Raw genomic sequence first — 9,700 nt, 5'->3', positions numbered from 1 at the left:
TATTTTTAAAGAATAATTTACAAGAAGGTATTGCGCTATGTTAATTTGTTGTTTAAACATGTTAAAATGCAAATCAACATCTTCAGTATAGATTCCTAATCACTTATTTTGCACGTAGCTGAAGATATTGGATGACACCAGAATGGAATGTTATCTTACGGATCGTTGTTTACTTGCGTTTTTCATTCCCGATATTAAAAAGTCAAGATATATCCCGAACGCAAATATCGTCATTTACAAAAAACAATTGCTGATTGGTCGAACGATGTCGATCAACTCCAATCACAACTTGAGAAAAAAATCCCAACTTTTTTTAACACCGTATGCCAAGGGTTTATGAGGAGAGTAGCGTATCAGAAACCCTTGGCTTGCGAAGATGAAGAACCATTGGACCAGAAAAGATGAAACATATATATTTGGAAAGTCTTATGTTTGACGCGGCGCGGCAAACGAGAATCGAAGCCGCACCTCCCGATCACGAAGCGAGCGCCCCGCCACTAGGCTAATATATATAAATGTTGATTTTATATTTGCTTTATCCAACTCGTTGAAATGGTGTTCATTCGCTCTGCAAGCCTTGTGAATATACATCATTTCAATTCGTTAGATAACGCATATATAAAATCACACAATATAGATATACTTTTTACACACAACTGGAAATTAATCAAGATGCCCATGGGCCACAAAGCTTACTTGAGCCACTATGGACTGCTGCTCATCAACTTATTTTCCCTATATATTCCCATGTAAAATTGACCGTCCATTGTGGCCCCATCCTTGCCATGTGGGTCATAATTTAAACAAAATTGAATCTACACTACCTGAGGATGTTTTCATATCAATATGACTAATCCTGCCTTTGCTGTTCTTGAGAAGATTTTGAAAGATTTTTTTCCTATATATTCCTATGTAAAACTTGAACGTCCATTGGTGCCTAACCGTACCCTGGGGTCATGCTTTGAACAAATTTGAATCTACACTACTTGAGGATGCCTTTCTATCAGTATGGATAATCCTGCCTTTGAAGGTTTTGAAGGATTTTTTCCTTACATGTAAATATTCCTATGAAAAACTTTGATCGTCCATAGTGGCCTCACCCTACTCCTGGAGTCATGGTTAGAACAAATTTAAATCTACAGTACCTGAAGATGCTTTCATATAAATATGACTTATCCTGGCTTTGCTGCTATTGAGAGGATTTTTAAAGATTTTCCTATATATTCCCAGTAGAATTTTGATCGTCCATTGTGACCCCACCCTACACACGGGATCATGATTTGAACAAACTTGAATCTACACTATGTATTGAAGCGTTCACGTAAGTTTCAACTCTTCTTGTCCAGTGTTTCTTGAGAAGAAGGTTTTTAAAAGATTTTTTTCCTAAATATTCCTCTGTAAAACTTTGATCACCTATTGTTGCCCAGTCCTACCCTCGGCGCCATGTTTTGAACAAATTTAAATCTACATAGTAATAAAGCTTTCACGTAAATTTCCACTTTTCTGGCTCAGTGGTTCTTGAGAGATTTTTAAAAGATGTTACTAAATTTTCTCTAATTCTTAATTATCTCCCCTTGATACAGGACATGACCCTTCATTTAAACAAACTTAGATGTTTGGACCAGTGGTTCTGGAGAAAAGGTCGAAAGCATTAAAAGGTTACAGAGGGATGGACAGACAGACAGACGATGAACAAAATGTAGTAAGAAAAACTCACTTGAGCTTTCAGCTCAGGAGAGCTAAAAAGTATAAAAGATTTACCAACAATGCTCAATTTACCCGTTTTTATTCAACTGAAAAAAATTAGCATGAAAAATAGGAGTATAATGAGAATAATGTGGACAGTTATCAGATAAAAGGATAAGTTGCACAGCCTTATTTATAGCGCTTTTATATCTTTATATCTGGAATCTAGCAGAAACATACACGAAATGGTTGCATGAGCAAAAAAAATTGAGTTTCAGTGAAATTTAGTGGTGTGATTCTTTGATATGGCCAATTTTAAAGTTTTTCAAAAGTAGGTCACACTTGTAGGTCAAGGTCAAAGGGTCAAAGCCCTTGCACTAGCCGTTCAAAAGTTATGGCCAAGGTTAAAGTTGGGAAAAAAATTGTAAAACTGAGTCAAACTCCAAGGTCAAGGTCAAAAGGTCAAATATGATGGTACCCAAAGAAAGGTCTTGTCACAAGGAATACACATGTGAAATATGAAAGCCATAGCTCCAACCAATCAAACGTTATGAGCAATGATTAAGCTTTTGCGGACAAACAGACAGACAGACGGACGGACAGGGCAAAATCTATATACCCCCAAATCTTCGATACGGGGGCATTAAAAAAGCTTTGGTATGAATGGGCATAGAAATAATGGTAAAGGCCAAGCAGTTGTATATTTATAGATTATTGGTAGGATGTACTAATAAATTTATCAGTAAAATGTGCTCATATTTCACATGTGTATGTACTTAAGGATACCAAAAACTTTGACCCTTTGACTGGGACTTTGGAGTTTGACCTACTTTTGAAAAACTTTATCCTTGGCCATATCTTTTAAACGGTTGGTGCTAGGGCTTTCATATTTCACACATGTATATCTTGTAAGAAGGCCTTTCCTTGGGCACCATTAATTTTGGCTTACATTTGAAACATTTTCCATATCTTTTCAATGGTTGCTGCTAGGGCTTTCATATTTCACAGGTATATTCCTCGGTACAAGACCTTACTTTTGGTACCAACATATTTGATTTGCATTTGAGAAAGTTTAACCTTCACTATAAGTTGCCATACGGGGGCATCAGTGTTTCCCAAACACATCTTGTTATTTTCATGTACTCGTTTTATTTTTATGCCCCCGTATCGAAGATTCGGGGGTATATAGTTTTTGCCCTGTCTGTCCGTCTGTCTGTCTGTCCGTCTGTTTGTCTGTTTGTCCGCAAAAACTTTAACATAGCTTATAACTTTTGATTGGTTGATTGGCTTTCATATTACACAGGTGTATTCCTTGTGACAAGACCTTCCTCTGGATAACAACAACTTTGACCCTTTGACCTTGGAGTTTGACCTACTTTTGAAAAACTTTAACATTGGCTATAACTTTTGAACGGTTGACGCTAGGGCTCTCATATTTCAATGTGTAATCCTTGTGACAAGATCTTCCTCTGGATACCAACAAGTTTGACCCTTTGACCTTGGAGTTTGACCTACTTTTGAAAAATTTTAACATTGGCCATATCTTCTGAACGGTTGGTGCTAGAGCTTTCATACTTCACATATGCTATCCTTGTGACAAGACCTTTCTTTGGATACTAACAATTATAGCCCATTGACCTTGTGTATTCTTGTGAGAAGACCTTTCCTTGGGCACCATTATTATTGACCTTGACCTTGATGTTTGACTTACTTTTGAAAAATTTTAACCTTTTCCATATCTTTCCAATGGTTGCTGCTAGGGCTTTCATATTTTACAAGCATATTTCTCGGTAAAAGACCTTATTTTGGGTACCAACATATTTGATTTGCATTTGAGAAAGTTTAACCTTCGCTATAAGTTGCCATACGGGGGCATCAGTGTTTCACAAACACATCTTGTTTTAACATCGGACTCCGATATTTCGGTATATTGCGGTATGTTGACAAAAAATATTGTATTGCAATACGTTTTTGTGATACCGATATACCGGCAAAATGCTTGGACTGAGGAATTCTATCATAAAATATAAAGGAAAGTTGCCAGAAAGGTTTGCGATCATGCCAAACAGTAAGACAAAAGCTGTTGTATGAGTGCATTTGGTTGAAAACTGTCATTCAATCAACAAGATATCTTTTATTGGTCATTTATCATTGAAGTTATGTACATTCTACATGTGAAACGGTTTAGAGTTATCCCCCGTTTGTCAAATTGTTTTAATCAAGAAATCATGGTAAATAATGTAATTAACGGGTTATTTGATTAATTAAGAAATAAGGTATCATTTTTAAACATCTATCGGGATATAAATACGCGTTGGTCACGAGATCAAATTCAATAAAGCCCAAAGGGCTTTATGGTAAATTTGATCTCGTACCAACCCGTATTTATATCCCGATAGATGTTTAAAAATGATACCTTATTACTTATATTTACATTTGTGACTTATTTATATCTATATTTGCCTGATTACAATTTTTAACGTATGAAGTGTTTCATTTTTCAAACTCAAGGGCACGTGTTTAATCGTCGACCCTTTATGACTTCACTGAGAAATTACGTCGAACGTTTATGACGTGAGGAACCCGTGTTTATACGGATATAGATACACATTGCTTTCAATAGTGTTATATAAAGGAAAACATTGCAAATGTAAATATATAATACAGTAAAGAAAGTTATACATATAATAACAAACTAAAAATAATTGTTTGGTTAAGACGAGCAAAGTATGCTCAGAAACGCTCAGAAACGGATTCTTGTCAGTAAAGACTTAAATTTATTAACATAAAGATTATAGAAGTAGCCAGATGGCCAATGATTTCGGGGTGTAACACTTCGGCATCCAAGTTATTGGAGACAGACTTCTGTTGGACAGAGATTGTCAATTGTAAGCTGGTGATAATTACGTAGTACTGAATATAGAAGATAAGGAAATATTTAAAAAGTGGCTGATATTAATTAATGGCCAAAGGTCGTTGTGTGCCAGTGACGGGTAATACCAAGTGACGTTTAGATATAGACAAGGGGCTATAGTATTACCAAGTGGCTTGTTTAGCCAAGTGGCTAGAACTACACGGTGGCCTTTGTATAGTCAAGTGGCAGGTATTGGCAAGTGACCTTTGTATAAGCGAAGGGGTTATAGCATAACCAAGTGGCCTTTGAAGAGCCAAGTGGCTATAGTACTGAGTATTGCGAGGTAGCGTTCATATAACCAAGTGGCAAGTATTGCCAAGTGGCGTTTGTATGATTAAACCAATTGGTTATAGTATTGCCAAGTAGCAGGTATTGCCAAGTGGCCTTTGTATAGCCAAGTGGCCTTGATATAGCCAAGTCGCAGGGATATCTGTATATATTGTTTAAAGAATACATTAGACAAGTGTATTTGTATATTTTGCTTTGATCTGTATATTTTGCATTTATTATCGTCCTTATAAGACTTGGGCATTAACCAAGTACGAGCCGAAGGAGATCGCTTGAGTCCCGCACGTTACAAAATTTGGTGGCAGCGGTGGGATCTTATAGGACATAATGAGTGCATCGGGGAAAGACCACATTGCTGTGGACGAAAGTATGCTTGCAACGATGGATAGGATAGAGGAGAAATTGAAGCCTTATCGTCTTGAAAGTTCCACTCCTAAGAGTGACAAGCACCATGAAACAAGAAGCAATTTGTCACCTGGGTCTTATGACCTATACCAAGGTGAAATGTCGCCGTATTCATTCACAGACTGCAATGTACAAAAAGATGCAAATTACGATATGTATGATCCTAGAGACAAGTCTCGATATGCATATGCCAGTGGCGGGGCGCAAAGGTCCACTTTGCTGACGAGCAACATGGTAAAGGACAAGAGGATGGTGACTGGCTGAAGAGCAATCTGTCATTCGGAGCAAGTAATCGCGAGAGGCCTTCCGAACTAGATGTTCCCAAAGACAATGCAAGTGCACCATTGCGATGAAGACGTCTAGGGTAGATAGAGACAATAAAATATTTATTAAGCCAGTGACTTATGACGGCGCTCTTGGCTTGATTACAAGTTCCATTTTGAAGCCTGTGCCAATGTCAATGGCTGGGAGAAGTGAAAAAGGGGTTGTTCCTTGCTTTGTCACTGCTTGGACAAGCACAAGCTGTGCTAGGCGACATACCAAGTGACAGGGGACAACAATACGGGGCACTTGTAAGATCTTTGCAAGAAAGATTCTCTCCGCCGAACCGGTCCGATTTGTACAGAGTGCAGCTTAAAGAAAGGCGACAAAAGGCTACAGAAACATTGTCTGAGTTTGGTCAAGCCATTCGCCGTCTTACAAACTTAGCGTACCCAACGGCGCCTGGTGAAGTCAGAGAAACACTTACAAAGGATCATTTCATTGATGCACTGATAGATTCAGATATTCGTATTCGAATCAAACAGTCACGACAAGCAAATCTTAATGAGACTTTAAGTCTTGCAGTTAAGCTAGAAGCATATAATAGAGTCGAAAGAAGGGAAAGAGAGCTAAGGGGCATTTAAGATCGGCTGTGGCAGAAGAGCAACCTGAGATAATTTAAATGGCAGACTTGAGAGCTGGATGAAGTCTGTTGAAGATAGTATGAAAAGCTTAGCAGAAGAGCTGAAAGAATTAAAGACAACGAGGCAAAATCCAGAATAACAGGTGGCATAAGAATAGTGGTAAGAAAGCAGATAGGCCAAGACAAGAAGTCATATGCTATGAATGTAACAAACCAGGGCATATTAAGCGCAACTGTCCTTCTTTGAGAAAAAAGTCCAAGCAGAAATACAGTCAAAGACTCGCCCAGATGACAAAGGACCAAGTAAAGGTCCCCAGGTGTCTGTTGGGCTCGGATCTTCAATTGAAGAATGTGGGTTGTACGTCAGTGTCAATATTCAGGGTGATAAAACAAAAGTTTTGGTTGACACCGGGGCTACTGTTACTCTCGTTTCAGCAAGATTGTACGAGAAATTGACACTGTATTAAGAAAAGACAGAGGGAAATGGGAAAATCGAAGAAAATGTAATAAACAGAAAATATCCTCTATTTATTAGAATAAATAGAAGCCATTTCAGCATTTAACTTGGACCTTTAAAAAATGTGACCGTAGAAATAATACGTTTTATTGTAACGTATTATTCTGGTGTCAGGGCGGGGCTCTATTGAATATATAGTGAAAAAGCATTAATTCTTTTAAAATCTTCTCTTCTGCTCCTGTGTATTATTTAAACAAACTAAGTGCATAATTATGATAAGCAAGGGTGCCTCTTCCAAAATTGTGAAATTCATGGTCCCAGAGTCGAGGGAATCTGGTGAAAGAAGGGGGATCTATTGATTATATGGTGAAAAAGCTTAATTTCTTTGAAAATATTCTTTTCTGCTCATGGTTATAAAGCAAAGAAACTAAGTGTATCGTTATGATGAGCAAGAGTGCTTCTTCCAGAATTGTGAGTTTCATGGCCCCTGAGTCAAATGTTCTGGTATAAGAGTGCGGCTCTGTTGAAAATACTCGTATAGTGAAAATGCATTATTTCTATTAAATAATCCTTCTGTTCCTTGGTGTTGACTAGATACACAAAGTCCATAGTTATAATGAGCAAGGATGCTTCTTACAAAGTTTTAAAACTTGTGATCCCAGGATCAAGGGTTCTGGTATTTCTCGCGGGGGGGGGGGGGGGTATTGATAATATAGCGAAAATATGTTAATTCTTTGAAAATCTTCAACTAAGTGCATAGTTATGATGATGTAGGTACCTCTTCCAAATTTGTGAATTCCAGGACCCTGGGTCATGGGTTTGGTGTTAAGGTAGGACTGTGTTGAATCTGTAGTAAAAATGTATTATTTCTTTAAAAATCTTCTCTGCTCCATGGCATATCGGAGGCAAACAGTGTTAAAGTTTTAATAAGAAAGGGTATTTATACCAGATTTATGAACATCTGGACATTTAGTCAAGGGTTTTGGTCCTGGCCAGGGCTCTATTATTTTGTATTCTACTAAGAGAAGTTATTCCCTTTGCCATTCACTTTTGATAATCAATCACTGTAAACAATGTATCTAAAAGGTTAAAACAGTAAGTAAATCACGCAAGAATTTTTATTGTATAATACAAAAAGTACTTTTATAGCCTTAATGATCAGTTTGACTTGTAAATAAGAGATAAATAAAAATGAGATAAAAATAACTTACAGTGTATTTTATTAATTGTTCTTCAAAGACCAAAAGAGGTCAATGTGAGAGGTTATGATATGAGTTAAAATTAGTACAGAAACACTAATAGTTTGTTAATAGTCTATATGGTGATAGAGATAAATAGTTGACAGATTATAACTTAATTGATGAGTTGTTACTGTATACTAGACTAATTATTTCGTTGATCCTATTTCTCTTTCTTTTGGGCAACAAAGCTTCATCTATCAGTTTATTTTAAACTCTATGGATCCTCTAAATTGTTGTATTATACTCAGGTGACCGTTAAGGCCCTTGAGCCTCTTTTTAAAATTTTATTCGCAACATTACATTTTTTTTTCTGTTGCACTCCCGACATGGTATATCATTTTTTTCAGCAGCAGCCATTACCATAACTTGGTCAAACACAATCATAAACAAAAGTTATTTATAAAACACAATGTATTAAAAGTTTCTGGAAATACAAAAAAAATATCATTTCTACATTTGAAAAACTTGTTTATTGATAGATTATCTAACATGAAAATGTAATTGTAAAATGTATAAATGAAAAAAAAATCTCCATATCCTATATAGCCGAAAAAAATTAATTATATTGACTTACGTGACTATTAACTTCCAAAACTATAAACCCCCCCCCCCTTTCCAAACAAAAAATTAACTCAATTCCAGATTTTTGTAAGATGCTACCGTTTTGTACTCAGTATCAGAAGACAAATTTAGGTCAACTCAGAGCTGCAGGTTTTGAAGGACAGAATTAACTTAAATGTAACTTTTAACAGCTTCATGTAAATCTTTCATAACATGTTAAGTACTAACGAGCATTATTTTGATGCATTTACCTTAAGATATATTAAACGTTTATTCAGTCACATGGTTAATAAACTTACATTTTTTTTTACATGTGTAAGAATTTCATTCGAAAGTACGCCTCCTTTAAGGATGAAAATTCGTTCGTTGATGTTTTCGGAAAGCAATAAATCGAATTAAGAAAGCGTGACTTATCCGATTCTGTCCATTTATAGCATTGTTGACTTTCAGATATTATCGTTTATAATAATCCTTCCAATTTCAGTTTAGATGTATTTTGAATTTTACCGTTATGATAATTTAAAAAAGTGCTTGACACATCACATAGCCATAGCACATTGCCTCTATCTACCCACGATGACGCTTTCTCAGAGCTAATTATAGCATGTATCGATTGATTTTTGCAAATGGCTCATAATTCATTTGGATTTTATGTACAAAGTTGTTCAAACTATTTTCTTAGACCTAATTTTGCAAGGGATATTACTGAACATAATTACAAATCCTATTAATAAACAAAAAAACATTTACAAACTTGATTAAGTGTGGAACTGAGCAGAATACCTAATCCCGATTAAAATGTGTTCTTCAATTAAAAATTTTGATATTAGCATTTTAACAGGGCTTTACACGTAACACTCAGTTGAGAAATAATGTGAAATTAAATATCTATATATACATACTCATAGAAAAATATTAATCTAAGTCAATTAAAATAAAAAGAAATGTCTGCAAACATTTTTCAAGACACTTTATTATGCTAACTTTATGATCCCATCGTGCCGCACGATCATTCCTTTAAAAGGAATACTTGATATTTTCTACTCAGGGATTTCAGTGAGCTATTGGCATCTGTATGATTAATAGATTATTACGGAAAATATTGCAGACTTTGTTTTACATGTATATGATGTTTTGTAAAGGTTAAAATGTCAAAACTGGAAGTGTAGGTGAAATTAAAAAAAAATCAATTTTAAATACCGGTGTAAGCACTTTTAGAGAAAAGTGTTCATTTCGAACTTAAA

The sequence above is a fragment of the Saccostrea echinata genome, unplaced genomic scaffold (assembly GCF_033153115.1).
Source record: "Saccostrea echinata isolate AGI-Se365-2 ecotype Australia unplaced genomic scaffold, CSIRO_AGI_Sech_v1 ptg000001l, whole genome shotgun sequence".
Lineage (NCBI taxonomy): Eukaryota > Metazoa > Mollusca > Bivalvia > Ostreida > Ostreidae > Saccostrea > Saccostrea echinata.
This window is presented reverse-complemented; position numbering follows the sequence as displayed.